We start from the raw sequence: 19507 nt of genomic DNA, 5'->3' as shown, positions 1-19507 counted from the left end.
CAAATAATAATAGTAATAAGACAATTTCCATGGAGTTTCAATCCAACTTTGACAATTAATATAAATTCCCTCCACATGCAATGTATAGTACATGATAAGTTTGGTGTTCAAAGCACACCAAGTGTGGTCTAAACACACCTTATGAGGAAAGTTCATTCCCCAAACTTGTTGCACCATGTGATTACAAACAAGTTCGGTGTACCAACGTGCATGCATGAGGAGTCTAATGTTTAATTGAATTGTTTTCATGGAAAGCATTTAGTTAATAGAAACAAAAGAAAAAGAAAAAGAAAGAGAAACATTTTAATAGTTCACACTTTTTCCCACCAAAAAGTTCAAATAACCCATTGCATTTACTGCTTGTATATAGGGAATCAAAAAGGACATTGATAGTAATTGATAGGACAATTAATACAAGGAGATTCGGCCACTACACCAAGGGAATTTTACACTTGTCTTCATAGGGAATGTCCTTGGAGGTGTTGCCATGCAACATGGAGAATGAATGAATTTGGAGACCGAACCAAGACCCTCATAAAAGAGGTGATCCATGTGATAATCCAATCTCAAAACCCTAACCGTCCACTATCAAAACAACACCATCAATCCACACCATTCAACAATTGCCATCCCTATATATAAACCCCTTCACACAACCCTTCCGTACAACCCCTGTATCCCCATTCTTTTCTTTTCACTTCTTTCTCTCGGCCATACACACTTCACGCGCACCTTATACACTCACCTCTTCTTTTCTCTCTTCAAAACTCATTTCTTCAAGACTCACTCTACTTCAACCCAACTGAACTCCATCTTCAACCCCTTAGCCTCTAATATTCAATTCTCACTCATGGCAGCATCAAACGTCAAGAGGCAAAGAGGAAAAGAACCAATGGAGCAGCCCTCCTTCGACACCGAGAAATTCAAAACAGCCTTCCATGAGCTCGAATTTGAGCGAATAAAGGAAAAGAAAATATTACCCGAATCAACCTTTCAATTCGATGAAAATGAGTGTCCACAAATTCAGGAGAAGATTGAAAAGAGGGGTTGGGAAAAGCTCACTAACCTGGAAGCAAGGGCAAATGCAAACCTCATCAGAGAATTTTATGCAAATGTGGTTAGAGAAGATAAGACCACAGCCCCCACCTTCAAGAGTTATGTAAGAGGAGTAGAGGTGGATTTTAGCCCCAATGCAATCATTAGAGTTCTCCATTTGAAATCCCCACGTTTTGTTGAGCTTGGTTACAAGAAAGAATAGATAAAGGTGCCGACAATGATGAATTAGAGGAGATTGTGGGTGATATATGCATTGTGGGATCTGACTGGGAAAGGTATGCAAATAAGAGACCCCGGTTCATCAGGAGAGGAGACCTCATCCCAGAAGCCAAAGCCTAGTTTGAGCTTGTGCGACGATCTATCCTTCCAGCAGCAAATAATTCTGAGGTCAATATCACTCGAGCTACCATGGTACATTGCTTGATAAAGGGTGGAAGCATTAACGTGCACGAAATTATAGATGAAGGAATCCAAGAATCAGCCGAGAAAAAGGATTCAGGTGCCAGACTTTGGTACTCCAGCACCATCCTTAGATTATGCAAGAAAGCCAAGGTAGTCTTTGAGGACAGCAATCCAACTTGGCTAGGTCTTGGGATATCACTTACACTCCAATGCATAACTCATGTGACCCCAGCTCAACAGCAGAAAAGACCCCATCTAAGGAAGAGGACATCAGAAGAGGCACAAGAGGAAGAGCTTCTCCAAGAAGAACCCCAACCCACAGAATATCATCAAGAAGGATATCATGACCCAACCGACATCAACTTGGGTCACATCCGAGGAGCCATTGATGATTTGTCAAGGCTATACATTGAAGGACAAGAACAACAACTGCAACTTCAATCTCAGAGAATGGATCGGCAAGAGGAAATGCTAACAAATTGGATGAATCAACAGAGGGAATGGCAGAAATAGCTAATGGAGCAGCAACAAGAGCACTATTCCCAGCTTACTCAAGCCTTCAATCGAGTGTCTGAAAGGCAAGAAAGTCAAGATAAACGCCTCCAGGAACTCAACCAACGCTAGATGAATCAAATGAAAGCATTCAACGAATTCAGTGTGCTAAATGAAGGAAGGCAACTGCACCGAGAAGAATTCAGCATCAACACTCAGGCAAAGCTAAACTATGTGGTTGAGCATATGCATCACCTACACCCGGACATCCCAAATTATGAGGCAGTTCGCAAGAACTTAACTGAACAAGAAGAAGGGAAGGTGAAACAGCAAAAGAAAGCATTAAAGAAGAAGATGAAGGATGCCGAATTCTGAAAAAAGTTGATGGGGAAGCGTAAGGGGAATGGAGACTCAAGTAATCAAGGAGAATTCCAAGGGAGCAGAAGAGAATGAGCAGACCAACAAGTGAAAGGTGGTGAAGTTCCTTCTTAGTTTACCTTCCTTTTTAAAGCTTTAAATAAGGAAAATCATGTATGAAATAGAACATGCTTCCATGGTAGCTTAGGATTTTCAATTATGCATTTAAGTTTCATTGCTTAGGTCTATGTTATTGAGCCTAATGTCTTGAATGCTCACTGTCATCTTGCTTACATGTATGCTTGTCTCTTTAAGTTAATCAAAAAGAAAATGTTATGGAAAGAACAAGAATGGAGTCATTTTGTGAAGTGCATTCTAAGTGTTTGTGGTAGGATGATTAGTAAGCTAAGTTGGTTCACCAAGAAAGGAAAGAAAGCAACTATCCATCCTAAGTCATAAGTATGAGACACATTCCTTGAGGCTAGCTAAATAATAAGATCCCAACAAGAAAAGAAAAAGAGTAATACAAGTGAAAATAAGAAAGGGAACACAAAAAGAAACAATGCTAGGCACCAAGGGTTTTTGAAACTGAGGCATGTGTCTGTGGTGTTTATGTACAAGGGATATACTTGGATGAATAAGCTCTTAGGGGTGCCTTATCACTTGGTAACTTGGATTAACTAATCCGGGATTATCAACTGAAAGTCCACTATCAAGAGTAACCCTTGTTACAGAGCACTTAGTAACCCAAAGAGGTGCTGGACACCAAGGTCTCAAGAAAGAAAGAATAACAAACCATGTGCCTGTGGTGTGTATGTATGAGGGAAAGAGACTTGAGGGAGTAAGTCCTTAGGGGTGTCTTAACACCTAGCACCTTAAAAACCAACTTGTTTGGGAGTGTTGGCTGAAAGCTTATCATAAAAAGTCGCCCTCTTACAAAGCAACTAGCAAGAAGGATCAATAAGAAAGAAGCCTCAAGGGATGCAATCAAGAGAGTGACTAGGGATTTGATAAAGGCTTGAAACCTAAAAGGAAAGAACCTAAGTCGCTATGCATGAAACTCCATGAACCATGAATGCTATTTCCATCTTATCTTCTTGTTCTTTTATTTCAATTTTCTTATGCTTCAGTACTTGCTTAGGGACAAGCAAGCTTTAAGTTTGGTGTTGTGATGCCAGGGCATCTAGGCCAGTTTCACTGACCTTTTCTTTACTGTTTTAGGGTAGTTTCATGCATTTTTCTAGTAAACAATGCAAGTTTTGGGTGAAAATACACTTACACCTTCATTCAAGCAACTATTGTGACTTTTGCATGATTTCATGAGATTTTTGCCAGAATTACATGATATTTTAATGATGCATAATCTCATGATTTTGGCTAGAGCTTTGATGCACTTTAATTGCTTGATTTCAGGACAAATGAAGCATGGAAGAATCACGTTAGCATTCACGTTAACTTAGTTAACGTGACTACTAACGTGGGATGGCAATTGGCTTGCAACGTTAATGAGAAAAGTGATCACCAATAACGCCTGCGAAGCCATTCATAGCCTACGTTAAGAGCCACGTTAACTAAGTTAACGTGGTACTTAACGTAGAAGGAAAGCAGGACTCCATGTTAATGAGAAACGTGAACTCCAATAACGTTTCTCCTCAACGTTAGTGGTAAAAGTGAACACCACTAACGTTGGGAAACTAGGCAATGCCCCACGTTAAGAGTCACGTTAACTAAGTTAACGTGAACTCTAACGTGGACAAGGACCAACAATGCCAACATTAGTGACACTCGCTTTTGTCACTAACGTTGAATCATTTTCATTGCCTACGTTAACTCTCACGTTAAGATTGTTAACGTGAAAGTTAACGTGGAGTGGGGTTCAAAGAACCAACGTTAGTGACACTCACTTTTGTCACTAACGTTGGAAGATGGCTTCTTTACTAAGTTAAGAGCCACGTTAACTTAGTTAACGTGGGTTCTAACGTAGGGGATTAAGGCAATTAGAGCGTTAGTGACAAAGGTGAGTGTCACTAACGCTCTCGAAGGTGATAGGTGCCCATGTTAAGAGCTACGTTAGCTAAAGCTAACGTGAGACCTAACGTAGGGGGCAAAAGGCAAGCAACGTTAATGGGAAAAGTGATTCCCATTAACGTTTGCGAAAAGGGGCACAAGCCAACGTTAATGGGAAAAGTGAGTCCCATTAACGTTGGCCAAGAATTGAGAAGGAACATTAGAAGTCACGTTAAGACTTCTAACGTTGAGAATAACGTGGGCATATAAGGGTGGAACGTTAGTGGAAAAGGTGAATGCCACTAACGTTCTCGCACCCAGAAATATATTCCACGATTAATCTCACTAAGTGCCTGAGCCTAAATTCACATTTCTCTGCAAGATGGGCCCACTACAGATGAGAATTGCTTCAACTCAAGGTCCAAAGCCCACATCCAAGACTTGAAAAACTCATTAGAAGATCATGAAGAGTAGTATATATAGGAGTAGTTTTGAACTAGCTTGAAACTTTGGCATCTTGGAGAACTACTCTCTGCATATTTACTTTTCTGTACTTCTAGCATGGATTCTTCTTTTCTGCCATTTTTGATTCCTAGAGCTATGAACAACTAAACCCCTTTCATTGGGTTAGGGAGCTCTGCTGTAATTTGATGGATCAATATTAGTTTTCATTCTTCTTCTTCTATCTTTTCTCTTGATTTTACTAGAAAGCTTTCAATCTTAATTCAATTGGTTAGTTATCTTGGAAAAGAAACTCTCCATAATTGGATCTCTTCGGAACCTTGGAAGAGGAATGAAGAGATCATGCTAGAATTGCTTTCTCATGCTGGACCAATTTGGGTTGGGATGGATATGTGACTATAATCCCCTCAATACTTGAATTGAGAAATGTATGTAGTATAATCAGTGACCATACTTCATCTCTTCTCATGAGAAATTGACCAAGGAATTGGCTATTGATCAAGATTTGAGAGATTGGATTACCAAGGAATTAGGATTCAATCACTTAAGATTGCCAAGGAGATCAATGAATGCATTGATTGAGGAAGAGATGAAAATGAACTTAATCCGGAGAATTGCAACATCTCATAAACCCAATGATCTCCCCATTTCTGATGTTACCCATTCTCTTTAATTTCTGCTATTTACTTTTATGAGCATTACCCCAATTCCCCATTTAAGATTCTGCACTTTAATTTCTGCTATTTACTTTCTAGTCATTTAAATTTCTGCATCTCAATCTAAATTCTGTTTAGCTCAACTAGCATATTCTTCTAGCTAAAGTTGCTTGACCAATCAATCCTTGTGTGATTCGACCTCACTCTATTGTGAGTTTTTACTTGACAATAATTCGGTATACTTGCCGAAGGAAAATTTGTTGAGAGACAAGTTTCCATGCATCACTTTCCTTGCTCGGTAAGGCACTTATAACCTTTATGGGAGCTGTTGTACCCCAAAAACACACAAGGGGAAGACCGGAATTCCAGCTTATGCTTGTTGTAGGGCCACAAGTGTGGAAGCATAAGCAGCCAAAAGCCCGAAGACTGGAGTAATCAGCCTTTTTGCCAAATAATTTCTCATACAGTGACTGATTAGCAAGCACAGACGTGGATAACAGGTTGATCAAATGCACTGCAGTGCTAAAAGCTTCCCCCCAATACTTGATTGGCATACCAGCTCTTGCTAACATGGTCATCCCCTTTTCAACAACATGTCGATGCTTCCACTCAACAGCACCATTTTTTGCTGGTGTTCATGAGGACATGAAAAAGATAAAGAATTTCCCACATCTATAAATCTTTGGACAAGCTCACATATTCAGTAGCATTATCAGATTGCACCATTTTTATTTTAACATTTAATTGCAGCTCAATCATTTGTTGAAAGCATTTAAAGACTGATTTGAGTTGGGAATGTGATCTAACTAAGTAAATCGAAGCAAACTTGCTAACGATATCAATAAAATTTATGAAGTAGAAGTTTCCATTGGAATCAGCCATTGGGGTAGGTCCCCATATGTCTGTGTAAACTAAAGCTAGGGGTATAGTGTAAACTGTATTTGAGACTTAAAAAGGTAATTAGTGAGACTTCCCTATACAGCAGGCTGGACAGATGGATTTATTGGCATCAACTACAATATAACAGGATTTCAGAACATTAGATACTATATTATAAGAAGGATGACCTAGCCTATTAGGCCACGAAAGAAAACTATCAGTAGTTGCATTTGAGGGCTTGAAATTGACAAATTTGTACATTCTCTGCTCAACTTCTCCATTGATCACAACTTCTTTAGTTTCCTGATTTTTCGCATGGCAAAAATCAGAATGAAACTCAAAAAATACTTTATTATCACAGTAGAATTTGTAGACACTAAGCAAATTTTTGGTTATATCAGAGATATGAAGCAATTTTTGAAGCAAGAACTCTGTAGTACTCAAATCGGTTTTAAGATAAGACTTCCCAACAAGATTGATATGCAAACCTAAACCATCTCCCATAATGACTTGGCCACTTCTTGCATAAGGCTCCTTTTCCATCAGATTTTGTCGATTAGCTGTCATGTGATGAGTTGCACCTGGGTCAGGGTACCAAGTCTGATCTTGAACCATTGCTGGAGTAGCCAGAACATGACTTAGATGAGCTTGCGAGCCTTGTACACCCTGTGAGTTGGAATAGTCATGTTGAGAAGAAGAGCTGGAGCTGTCTTCTCTATCATACCTATACCAGCATGTCTTAGCAGTATGCCCAACTTTGTCACAAACTTGACAAATTGGTCTTTTATTGTGAGATTGCCTCATACCATTGTTGCTGAATGGTCTTGAACCAGATGCACCATTATACCCTTGCTGCCTCTCATTGTGCACAAACCTTGAATAACTATTGGACCCAAAAACCATCACCATATCCCAGTCTTGCACTATCAAATCTGTTATCACCAAACCTGCTGTAACCATTTCCATTATCAAACCAATTGTCACTGAACCTGTTGTCAGTATAGGAATTATTTCCTGCTCTTCATGACCGGCCACCATCGCAAAAACCGACTATGGTGCCTCCTCTAAAACCACCTCTCATATTGTAACTTTGCGAATACTAAGCCATATTTACCAATAATTTTTCTTTTCGAAATCTGTCTAGCATGCTTTCATGGCCAAAAAAATTGCTTCTAATTCACCTACGGAGATACTAACATGTCGTGCAACCACTGAGGTAAGTATTGGTGCATATTCTTCGGTTAAACCATTTAAAATCACATTCATATGATCACTTTCATGCATCAGTTCTCTGAATAAAGCCAACGCATCAATTGTTCCCTTCAACACTAACAGATAGTCATTTACAGAGGCTCCAATTCGAACACTACTTAATTTGTGCTCTAATTGCATAGTTTTTTCCCTAATTTGAGAGGAGAAATGATCATCTAATCTTTTCCATACCTCGAATGATTAAATGCAACCTTCCATCCGAGTTGTGAAGGGCTTTGTCATCGAGGCAAGTAACCAGGACTTGAGAAGTGCATCTTGTCGCTTCCAAATTGCAAAATCGGGATTCAATTCTCCTGTGGCTATGACTCATACTGGAATGTGTTCCCCGGTGATATAATGAATCAGGTCATGGCCTTCAATCGTGGACTCTGCCTGATCCTTCCGTTTCAAAAAATTATCGTCATCGAGCTTCATTGAGATGGGAGAAGAAGTGAAATTTGGGGCCATTGATGAATCGAAAGATGTCACTTGGTTAGTGATGTGCGGAAAACGATCCGACACAAAACTCACCGGCAAGTGCACCGGGTCGCATCAAGTAATAAAAACTCACGGGAGTGAGGTCGATCCCACAGGGATTGAAGGATTGAGCAATTTCAGTTTAGTGGTTGATTTTGTCAAGCGAATCAAGATTTGGTTGAGTGATTTGTGATTTGCAGAAATTAAATTGCATTGAAAGTAAAGGGAATGTGTAAATTGCATGAAATTAAAGAGGGCAAGAAATTAAAGTGCTGAATCTTAAAGAACAAGAAATTAAATGGCTAAAACTTAGAATGCAAGAAATGTAGATTGCGGAATCCTAAAGTGCAAGGAATGTAAACGGCTGGAATTGTAAAGGGGATTGGGGATTGGATTTGCAGAATTTAAACAAGGAAAATTAAATTGCATCAAACAGAAGAGTAAAAGAGGGTTTGGGTTGAATCGGATCTGAAGCAAAACAAGTAAATGAACATTAAAAGCAAAAACAGAATGTAAACTTTGGAATCTGATCTCAGGACCCAGAGACTAGAAAACTAAGTCTAGATCTCAATGCCTTCCTAGATCCAACAAGAACAATTGCAAGGGAAATGTAAATTGCAAAGAAAGTAGATGAAGAGTAATTAACCGAAACTGAAATTCAATTAAGCAGTAAATAAACAGAGAGATCCAAGGATGAGATTGAAACAGAATTTCTTCAATTCTCCAACCCAAGATCCAAGACAATTGTAATTGAAATTAAAAGCAATAAAACTAAGAGGAAGAGAAATGGATTCTCCTTCCCCGAGACTAAGAAATTAAAGATCACTCAATACCAAAGGCTCTCCGAAAACTATTATAAAAACTAAAAGGGAAAGCTCCCTATGAGAACTAAAAAGAAAAACTGCCGAATAACTTGAATTCTATCCTATTTATACACTTTCTTCAAATGATCTTCAAGCTTTGAGTTGGGCCTTTGCTCTTGGTGGAATTGGGTTGAGAGAGGCCTTGGTTGATTGCTTTTGGAGTTTGGAGAGGAACCGAAGTGAACCAAGTGAACCGGGTTTGAATGTTGCAAAAGTTTGAGTAAAAGTTTGAGTAAAATATTGAGGCAAACTTTTACTCCAACTTTTCATATCAGCCTCCATGTTTTTGCTGATACCAACGTTGGTGCAAAAGTTAGGGGTCTAACTTTTGCTCCAACGTTGGCCTTGCTTAGTGCACTTATGGCGCCAACGTTAGCCCAAAAGTTAGAGGCTAACGTTAGCGCAAACTTTTGGTGGCAAGGGAGTGATTTTCATGCGCCAACGTTAGCCAAAAAGTTAGGGGCTAACGTTGGCGCAAACTTTTGGTGCCCAGGGAGAGTTTTGCATGTGCCAACGTTAGCCCAAAAGTTAGGGGCTAACGTTGGGGCAAACTTTTCACCCAAAAGTTTGTGCAAAAGTTTGAGGCTAACTTTTGGTCCAGCTTTTTGCTTCCTGGTTCATTTTCACTTATTCCAAAAGTTTGAGCTAAAGTTTGAGGCAAACTTTTGCTCAAACTTTTTGTCCTCTCCTCCTCCTAGCCATTCCTTCTTGCTTCAACCTTTCTCCAAGCCTTCTTCACCTATCATTAATCAACCAAACACATCAAAGCTATGCTCAAAATCATGAGATATTCATTCTTTCACAATATGTAACAAATATAGCATAAAACCTCATGAAATTGCATTAATTCATCTATGGTTGATTCAATCAAAGGAAGCATGAAAATCTGCCCAAATTGGCTTGCTTAGACCTCAAGAAAGTGCATAATTCAAGTGAAAACAAAAGAAAAAGACTAGTGAAATTAGGCTAAGATGACTTGTCATCACAACACCAAACTTAAAGCTTGCTTGTCCCCAAGCAAGAAATGAATTATGCTCAGAGGTTCTTTCAATTAAGATGGATTGAAGAACACTTGTAAAGTATAGTGAGTGAAGTGATTAAGTAACAGTGGGGTGAACTCTAAATTATATGCTCATGCAAGGGCTTCAGTGCTCACTAGTCCTTACATATTGGGAGTCGTAGGTCTTAGGATTTTCATCCGAATGGTATCATAGAGTTCTCTTTATATGTAATCACCTTGAAGCAGCTTATAGTTTCTGTGCTTTGGCCTCGACCCTAAGTGTCATGTCTCAAAGCGGCTCTTTAAATAAGTTTTCAATCAATACTCCTAAACCAGTTGGGTTTAAGGTATTAGGTGTTAAAACACCCCTAAGGATTTACTTGCTCAAGCCTCTTTCCTTGACACACTTCAACCACAAGCATTTACTAGGATAACAACTCTTTGAGTTTTTGTTTCTTTCTTTCTTTTTCTGCCTAGTAATTGATGCTCAGAGCCTTGGGCCATGTTCTTTTTGTTTTTGTATTTTCTTTACTTTTCTTTTTGTTTTGTTTGCTGCTTCTCGGATCGATTGATTTTTGAGAATCTCCATAATACTTCTTTGAACTTCATATCCTGCCTATGAGCTCCCATGCAAGTTTTCACAAGCATGCAACCTCAATACATAATCATACAACTAGAACCACCACTTCTCCTAATCTTTTGCTTACCTCAAAATTGTTTAATTCCTCAATCCTTCGTTTCAAAGAACTTTCATGTGATGCATTCTTGAAAATTGAGTGCAAACAAGTTTTGAAGATAAGAATGTTGTGAATAATCAAGCATCTTGCTTATTGAATTATAAAGAAAGACTATGCTATGCAGGCAGGCAGGGGTATATAAAGAAAACTATATTATGCAGAGAGGCAGGGCAAATAAGGATACAATCCAACTTTCAATTACAGTAATATTTGATGTAAAACAATCACTTAACAATACAACCTGTTGGAGTTCACTTGCTTTCCTTATTCTCATCATCCTCAATGCTGACTTTCATGTTCATCTTTCACCTCTTTGGTTGATGATGCTAAAAATCTCCAAAAGTTTGTATGATATTCTGCAGTGATATTGGAAGTTGCTTGTTCCCCAAGCACTTAGAAACAGTGGTTAGTCTGCATAATTTATTTGTGGGCTTTTTGAACTTACTTTGGTGTGGGAACACCAAACTTAGTACCTTGCCAAAGGTTTTCATTAACCATGTGTGAAATTCTTTTTTTCTTTCTCAAAAGTAATAAGGCTGAAAACTAGAAAACAGCAAAATAGTTAACTCATTCATCTAGTATGCTTGAAGCCCATATTATGCATAAGGTGAGAATGTTTGTTATAATGGGATTTTGGTGGAACACCAAACTTAGAATTCTTCATTCTCCCTTAGATTGTTTTGGTGTGCAACACCAAACTTAGCTTCTTGCAATCTAGATAAAACTAATTAACCGTTTTATTGAATTAGATATGAAAAGATGGTTACCTCTGGTTGGGTTGCCTCCCAACAAGCGCTCTTTTATTGTCACTAGCTTGACATCCTCTGTGCTTGCTCAGCACAGATTCTGTGCTTCCTTCTCCTTGTCCCCTTGTCCTCCTAAGTGAGACTTTACCTTATGATGTTCATCCTGGATGAGTGATTCTTTTCCTTTAGCCTTCTTCTCACTCACTTCTGTGAGGTTCTTAGCTAATTGTTCCATTTGCCTCTCAATTCTCCCGAGTGAGGCCTCATGGTTCTTGCTTATCATCTCTTGATGTTTCATCATTCTCTCTACTAAGATTTCCAGATTAGTGATCCTCTGAGAGTCTTGTGAGATTGGTTGATTGTTGGGTGTTGGGGGTTGGAAGGGTGGGTAGTGTGGTGGTATGCAGTGATTGTTGTTGGTATGGTGGGTTTTTTGCAGGTTTGGGAACTTGGGGTTGTTGTAATTGAAGTCTCCTTGTTCCTGATGTTGAGATCCCCTCATTCTTAGATAAGAATGTGGCTTCCATGGTGGAAATTGTGCACTCACTGTAGTAGAATGGAGAAAATCAATTTGTCTAGCTATTGACTCCAATTGTTGCTGAGTTTGCTGATGTAGCTTTTTGCTTTGATTCATGACTGCCTTCATTCCTTCAAGATTCATTATCTCCTTTTCTGAAGTTGCATTCTGTGGGGTCTCAAACAAGTGTTGGTTATTGGCTCTCTTGTCATTGAACTCTACAGTTCCTTGGCCAGCTGCTGTTGCTTTGAGTAGGTCATCTGAGAAGTAATCCACCACTCTTCTTGTTTCTGGGGTTAATCCTTCATAGAATGCTTGGAAAGCCACTTTGTCATTTGCCTTCTTGTATCTTTCCCATGTTTTGAACAATGGTTCTTCCTCTCCTTGTATGAATGGATGTATTCCCTCTTTCATCTTGATGTTTTGTTGGGATGAGGAGAATTTGGCTAAAAATTTGGCAACCAAATCATCCCAACTAGTGATACTTCCTTGGGGAAAAGTTTCAAGCCATTGTGCCACTTCATCCTTCAGTGAAAAAGGAAATAGCAAAAGCTTATTGGCATCATGATTTATACCATCGAAGTTGACAACACCACAGGTCCTCAGAAAAATGGATAGGTGCTGTTTAGGATCCTCCAATGGATTTCCTCCATAGGAACAATTCTTCTTTATTAGTGTAATGAGTTGCGGCTTCATGTTGTGGTGTTCCTCTTTCTCAGAAACTCCTTCTTCAATGATATCCTTCCCTCTGGCTGCTCTTCTTTCCTGTGACATATAAATCAACAACGGAACACACAGTGATTCTCTTGAAAATTGAGTATAGTTAGTTGAGACAAAACCTCAAACAGTTAGCGTGTTAATAGAGGCAAATCTTCAAACAGTTAGTGGGTTAATTGAAAATTAAAAGACAAAAAAGTAAACGTGGTTGATCTAGATCACCACTTCACTTAATCATTGTCAATCTAATCAATCCCCGGCAACGGTGCCAAAAACTTGATGTGCAAAAAACGATCCGACACAAAACTCACCGGCAAGTGCACCGGGTCGCATCAAGTAATAAAAACTCACGGGAGTGAGGTCGATCCCACAGGGATTGAAGGATTGAGCAATTTCGGTTTAGTGGTTGATTTAGTCAAGCGAATCAAGATTTGGTTGAGTGATTTGTGATTTGCAGAAATTAAATTGCATTGAAAGTAAAGGGAATGTGTAAATTGCATGAAATTAAAGAGGGCAAGAAATTAAAGTGCTGAATCTTAAAGAACAAGAAATTAAATGGCTAAAACTTAGAATGCAAGAAATGTAGATTGCGGAACCTTAAAGTGCAAGGAATGTAAACAACTGGAATTGTAAAGGGGATTGGGGATTGGATTTGCAGAATTTAAACAAGGAAAATTAAATTGCATCAAACAGAAGAGTAAAAGAGGGTTTGGGTTGAATCGGATCTGAAGCAAAACAAGTAAATGAACATGAAAAGCAAAAACAGAATGTAAACTTTGGAATCAGATCTCAGGACCCAGAGACTAGAAAACCAAGTCTAGATCTCAATGCCTTCCTAGATCCAACAAGAACAATTGCAAGGGAAATGTAAATTGCAAAGAAAGTAGATGAAGAGCAATTAACCGAAACTGAAATTCAATTAAGCAGTAAATAAACAGAGAGATCCAAGGATGAGATTGAAACAGAATTTCTTCAATTCTCCAACCCAAGATCCAAGACAATTGTAATTGAAATTGAAAGCAATAAAACTAAGAGGAAGAGAAATGGATTCTCCTTCCCTGAGACTAAGAAATTAAAGATCACTCAATACCAAAGGCTCTCCGAAAACTATTCTAAAAACTAAAAGGGAAAGCTCCCTATGAGAACTAAAAAGAAAAACTGCCGAATAACTTGAATTCTATCCTATTTATACACTTTCTTCAAATGATCTTCAAGCCTTGAGTTGGGCCTTTGCTCTTGGTGGAACTGGGTTGAGAGAGGCCTTGGTTGATTGCTTTTGGAGTTTGGAGAGGAACCGAAGTGAACCAAGTGAACCGGGTTTGAATGTTGCAAAAGTTTGAGTAAAAGTTTGAGTAAAAGTTTGAGGCAAACTTTTACTCCAACTTTTCATATCAGCCTCCATGTTTTTGCTGATACCAACGTTGGTGCAAAAGTTAGGGGTCTAACTTTTGCTCCAACGTTGGCCTTCCTTAGTGCACTTATGGCGCCAATGTTAGCCCAAAAGTTAGAGGCTAACGTTGGCGCAAACTTTTGGTGGCCAGGGAGTGATTTTCATGCGCCAACGTTAGCCAAAAAGTTAGGGGCTAACGTTGGCGCAAACTTTTGGTGCCCAGGGAGAGTTTTGCATGTGCCAACGTTAGCCCAAAAGTTAGGGGCTAACGTTGGGGCAAACTTTTCACCCAAAAGTTTGTGCAAAAGTTTGAGGCTAACTTTTGGTCCAGCTTTTTGCTTCCTGGTTCATTTTCACTTATTCCAAAAGTTTGAGCTAAAGTTTGAGGCAAACTTTTGCTCAAACTTTTTGTCGTCTCTTCTTCCTAGCCATTCCTTCTTGCTTCAACCTTTCTCCAAGCCTTCTTCACCTATCATTAATCAACCAAACACATCAAAGCTATGCTCAAAATCATGAGATATTCATTCTTTCACAATATGTAACAAATATAGCATAAAACCTCATGAAATTGCATTAATTCATCTATGGTTGATTCAATCAAAGGAAGCATGAAAATCTGCCCAAATTGGCTTGCTTAGACCTCAAGAAAGTGCATAATTCAAGTGAAAACAAAAGAAAAAGACTAGTGAAACTAGGCTAAGATGACTTGTCATCAGTTAGGTTCTGCAGCATGAAAGCAAACAATTTGTCACAACTTGAAACGCCACCCAGGTGTTTGTGAAAATGATGCAAAGTAAAAACAGCGCCATAACGGCTTCAAGAGCCTTCAATCTTCCTTTAAGAAGAGCAATTATAAGAGCTCTGATACCATGAAGGTACCAGACATAGACGAAAGAAGATGAATGAGGGAAGAAAGAGAGAGCAGAGAAAAAACAGAGAAGATGAGTTTTCAGTTGTGTGTTCTTGGATAGAATGAATAATTGGTTACAATGAATAAGTATCTGCAATATATAATTGCAACAATAGTTGAACTCCCTGTCAGGTGGCACACTAAGAACCACACACCTACTAACTAACTAATGCACCATTACAGCAATACACTTATCATATCTAGTACACTACTATAGCTAATAGATACACTATCAGTTCCCTTCAAGCTGAAGGATGGTTAATACTCGTAGATTCTGTACCAAGTTTTAAGAAAGGATTGGGAAATTCTGGCCAATCCCATAACTGAGGTGGGAACATTGATGGTGGAGGCCTGGGTCACAAGCAAGCATGATACAAGTGTGAACCCGGAGCCAAAGAATTGGCACACCATGGTCAGAGGGCGCATTTTGGGTTTTAGTCCTGAAAGTGTGAGGGTGGCGCTACAACTGCCAAAGCCACGAAACGAACCTCACTCATTCATGATGCCAGGGCATCTAAGGCTAGTTTCACTATCTTTTTTCTTTGTTTTTAATAGGTTTTATGCACTTTCTTGAGCTATAACTAAGCAATTGGGTTAGAAACTCATGAATGCCTAGATTCATTCAACCATGATTAATTTGATGCAATTTCATGAGAATTATGCTATAATTACTTGTGTGCTAAGAATGATAAGAATTCTCATGACTTTAGCAAGGCTTTGATGCATGTATTAGTTAATAATAGGTAAAAGAAAGATGGAGGAAGGTTGAAGAAGGAGCCTGGAAAAGATGAAGAAGAAGCAACGTTGATGGCCAAGTTGGACCAGCAACGTTGCCTCAAACGTTGAAGGGGGCAGAGCAATTATCTGCATAATTCGCTGATGCTCACATTGGAGGGAGCGTTGGACATCCAACGTTACCCCCAACATTGTGATAAAATGTTCAATTCTAGAGCTGAATGATTTTTAAGCGACGCGTACGCATCTATGACGCGTACATGTGAAAGAGCAAAATTTCTATATCCACGCGCAAGCGTGAGTCACGCGCACGCGTGGAATGGAAAAATTGACCATCCACGCGTATGCGTGGGTCACACGTACGCGTCACTAAACGAACATTGGAGTCCAACGTTACCTCAAACGCTAGCCTCCAACGTCCGCGATGAGGAACCCATAATTTGGATTTAAAAAACTTGAATCGATGCGTACGCGTCAGTGACGCCTACGCGTGGATGGGGAAAATGGCAATTCATGCGTAAGCGTGGAGTACATGCACGCGTGAATAAGCAAAATCACAAGCTTTCACGTGTACGCATGATGCACGCGCACGTGTGGATAGGGCTACGTTGGAGGCAACGTTGCCAGTCCAACGTTGAGGACAACGCTCTGCTACATGGTTTAAAACTGGAAAATGATACTTTTGCATCCACACGCATACGTGCAGCACGCGCACGCGTGGATGAGCATTTTTATCCCATGGGCACAAAGGCGCAAAGTATGTGTACGCGTGGGTAGCGGAACGTTGGCCCTCCAACATTGAGTCAAACGCCAATGACAGCAAAGTTATCTGGTTTTTCTGAAAGGCGTTTGAGTCAACGTTGGCCATCAAACGTTGTCTCCAACTTGAAGCATCAGAACTTGTAATTCAAACAGATCTCTTCTCAATAGCAAGGGAAACCAATTGGAGCCATTTTCAACCCAATTCCATCAAGGCCAAAAGCCCAATTCAGAGATTGAAGATCAATGGAAGAAAGTGTATAAATAGCTTAGAATTTAAGTTAGAAGGACCTTTTTTTCGGATTTTTATTGTACTGCACATTTTACTTTCTGTTCAATTTTCTTTTGCAATGTATCTTTCAATTCCATTTTTCATTTTGAGAGCTATGAACACTAAAACCCCTTTCATTGGGTTAGGGAGCTCTGTGTATATTCAATGGATCCATACTAGTTTTCATTCTTCTTCTTCTTTCTTTTCTCTTGATTTTACTAGAAAGCTTTTGATGCAGGTGGAAATTGTCTCTCAACAAATTTCCTTCGGCAAGTGTACCGAATTTGTCGTCAAGTAAAAACTCACAATAGAGTGAGGTCGAATCCCACAGGGATTGATTGATCAAGCATCGTTAATTAGAAGAATGTTCTAGTTGAGCGAATTCAGAATTTGGGTTGAGATTTGCAGAAAATAAAATGGCGGGAAGGTAAATGACAGAAAAAGTAAATGCTAGAATTAAAGGGCTGAAAGTAAATGACTGAAAGTAAATTGCGGAATTGTAAATGGGAATGGGGTGTTTGCTGATGCTACGATTTTAGGAAATTGCACAATCGGCAAAAAACTCACAATAGAGTGAGGTCGAATCCCACAAGGATTGGTTGAGTGAGCAATTCGGATTAGAAGTGTGTTCTAGTTGAGCGGAATCAAGATTTAGATGAGAATTGCGGAATGTAAAATTGGCGGGAAACGTAAATGGCAAGAAATTGAAATTGCGGAATCTTAAATTGCATGAATTAAAGAGCGAGAAGCTAAATTGCTGAAATTAAAAAGGGATCTGGGTGATTGCATGAATTTAATTGCAGAATGTAAAGAGAAAGTGGTAGATCAGAAATGGGGAATTCATTGGGTTTCAGGAGATATTGAGATCTCCGAATCAAAACATTTTTATCCCTTCCTCAACCAATGCGTTCATTGAATTTTGCTTGGCAATCTTATATGATTGGATCCCAATCCCTTGGCTCACCAATTCTCTCTAAAAACAAACAAATTCCCAATCCCTTGGTTTAAATGTTCATAAGAAGAGATGACGCTCGATCACTGATTATACCACACAGTTTCATGAACCACAATTTGGTAGGATTACATGTCACAATATCCATCCAAACCCCAATCCAATTCACTGTGAGAAAGCTTCTCTAGCATGAATCCTCCATTCCTTTCCCAAGGTTCCGAAGGATTCCAATTATGGATAGTTTCTTTCCCAAGACAACTAACCAATGGAATTAGATCGAGAAGCTTTCTAACAAAAATTCAAGAGAAAAGATTGAAGAAGAAGATAAAAACTATTATTGATTCATTGAATTACAATAGAGCTCCCTAACCCAATGAAAGGAGGTTTAGTGAGTCATAGCTCTGAATTCAATTACAAAAAGTATGAAAACTCCAAAAATGATCCAAAAGTCCTTCGACTAACTTAAATTCTATCCTATTTATACACTTTCTAAATTGAGCTTCTGTTGTGTTTCTTGGGCTTTGAGGCCTTTCCCTGATTTCCTTTTGCTTTGGGTTTATGATCCATAATCCTGATAAGGCTGCTGATCCAATTCTGTAACATTCATTGAGCCAACTTAGTGATAATCAAGTAATGACACATGACTCAACAAATTGAAATTCTAGACTCATCAATTCTTCAGGCCCAATCCCATAAACCATGATATTCAATTGGGTTTCATACCAGAGTACGTTTAAGTTAATGTTTGTGCTCAAATGCTAACTTAAAACTGCAATATCTTTGGCCCAGAAACCTTTTCAAATAGTGGCGTTTAAGTTGCAGTTTAAGCTTAAACTGCAACTTAAACGCCAGACACTTCCAGTGATGCCTTTTGTGGAAGCACGTTTAAGTTCCAGTTTAAGCTTAAACTGGAACTTAAACGTTGGACACTCCTGGAGGTGGTATAACTCAAGCACGTTTAAGCTTCAGTTTAAGGTTAAACTGAAGCTTAAACGTGGAAATGGAAGAAAGCAACCCTGGAGGGTAAAGTAGTCAAACACGTTTAAGCTTTAGTTTAAGGTTAAACTGAAGCTTAAACGTGGAAATGGAAGAAAGCAACCCTGGAGTGTGGAATGGTCGAACACGTTTAAGCTTCAGTTTAAGGTTAAACTGAAGCTTAAATGTGGAAATGAAGAAAGCAACCCTGGAGGAGAATTTTGGTCGAACACGTTTAAGCTCCAGTTTAAGGTTAAACTGGAGCTTAAACGTGGAAATGGCTCCCTGGTGCATTTCTCATTTCTGGCGTTTAACTTCCAGTTTAAGGTTAAACTGGAGGTTAAACGCCACTTTCAGCTTTTCCTCAGCTTTCATGATTTTGGCGTTTAAGCTCCAGTTTAAGCTTAAACTGGAGCTTAAACGCCACTGATAGTTCCCAGCATTATATGGCTTGGCAGTTTAAGTTCCAGTTTAAGCTTAAACTGGAACTTAAACTCCACATGTGATATTCAAGCTTCCTTTATTGATTTTGTTGCTTCCTTGCCTAGCCTCTTCTTCCCTGAAATCATCCAAACAACTGCATCAAAGTCTTGCAAAATTTCATGAGAAATCTTCCATTCATAGCATTCAAGTAATATAACTAAAAACTCATGGAATTTGCATCAAAATCATACTGTTTGGATGGTTCATTGCTTTGTTATTCATTTAACCATTCTTGGTTACTTTAAGCTCAAGAAAATGCATAAAACAACTAAAACTAACAGAAAAATGCTAGTGAAACTAGCCTAAGATGCCTTGGCATCACAACACCAAACTTAATACTTGCTTGTCCCTAAGCAAGTCCTGAGTTATTTGAGAAGAAAGTATGAAACAGAAAGTAATTACATTGACTATAT

This window comes from Arachis stenosperma, chromosome 6, assembly GCF_014773155.1.
Source record: "Arachis stenosperma cultivar V10309 chromosome 6, arast.V10309.gnm1.PFL2, whole genome shotgun sequence".
In the NCBI taxonomy this organism is placed as follows: Eukaryota; Viridiplantae; Streptophyta; class Magnoliopsida; order Fabales; family Fabaceae; genus Arachis; species Arachis stenosperma.
Note: the sequence above shows the minus strand (reverse complement) of the source record.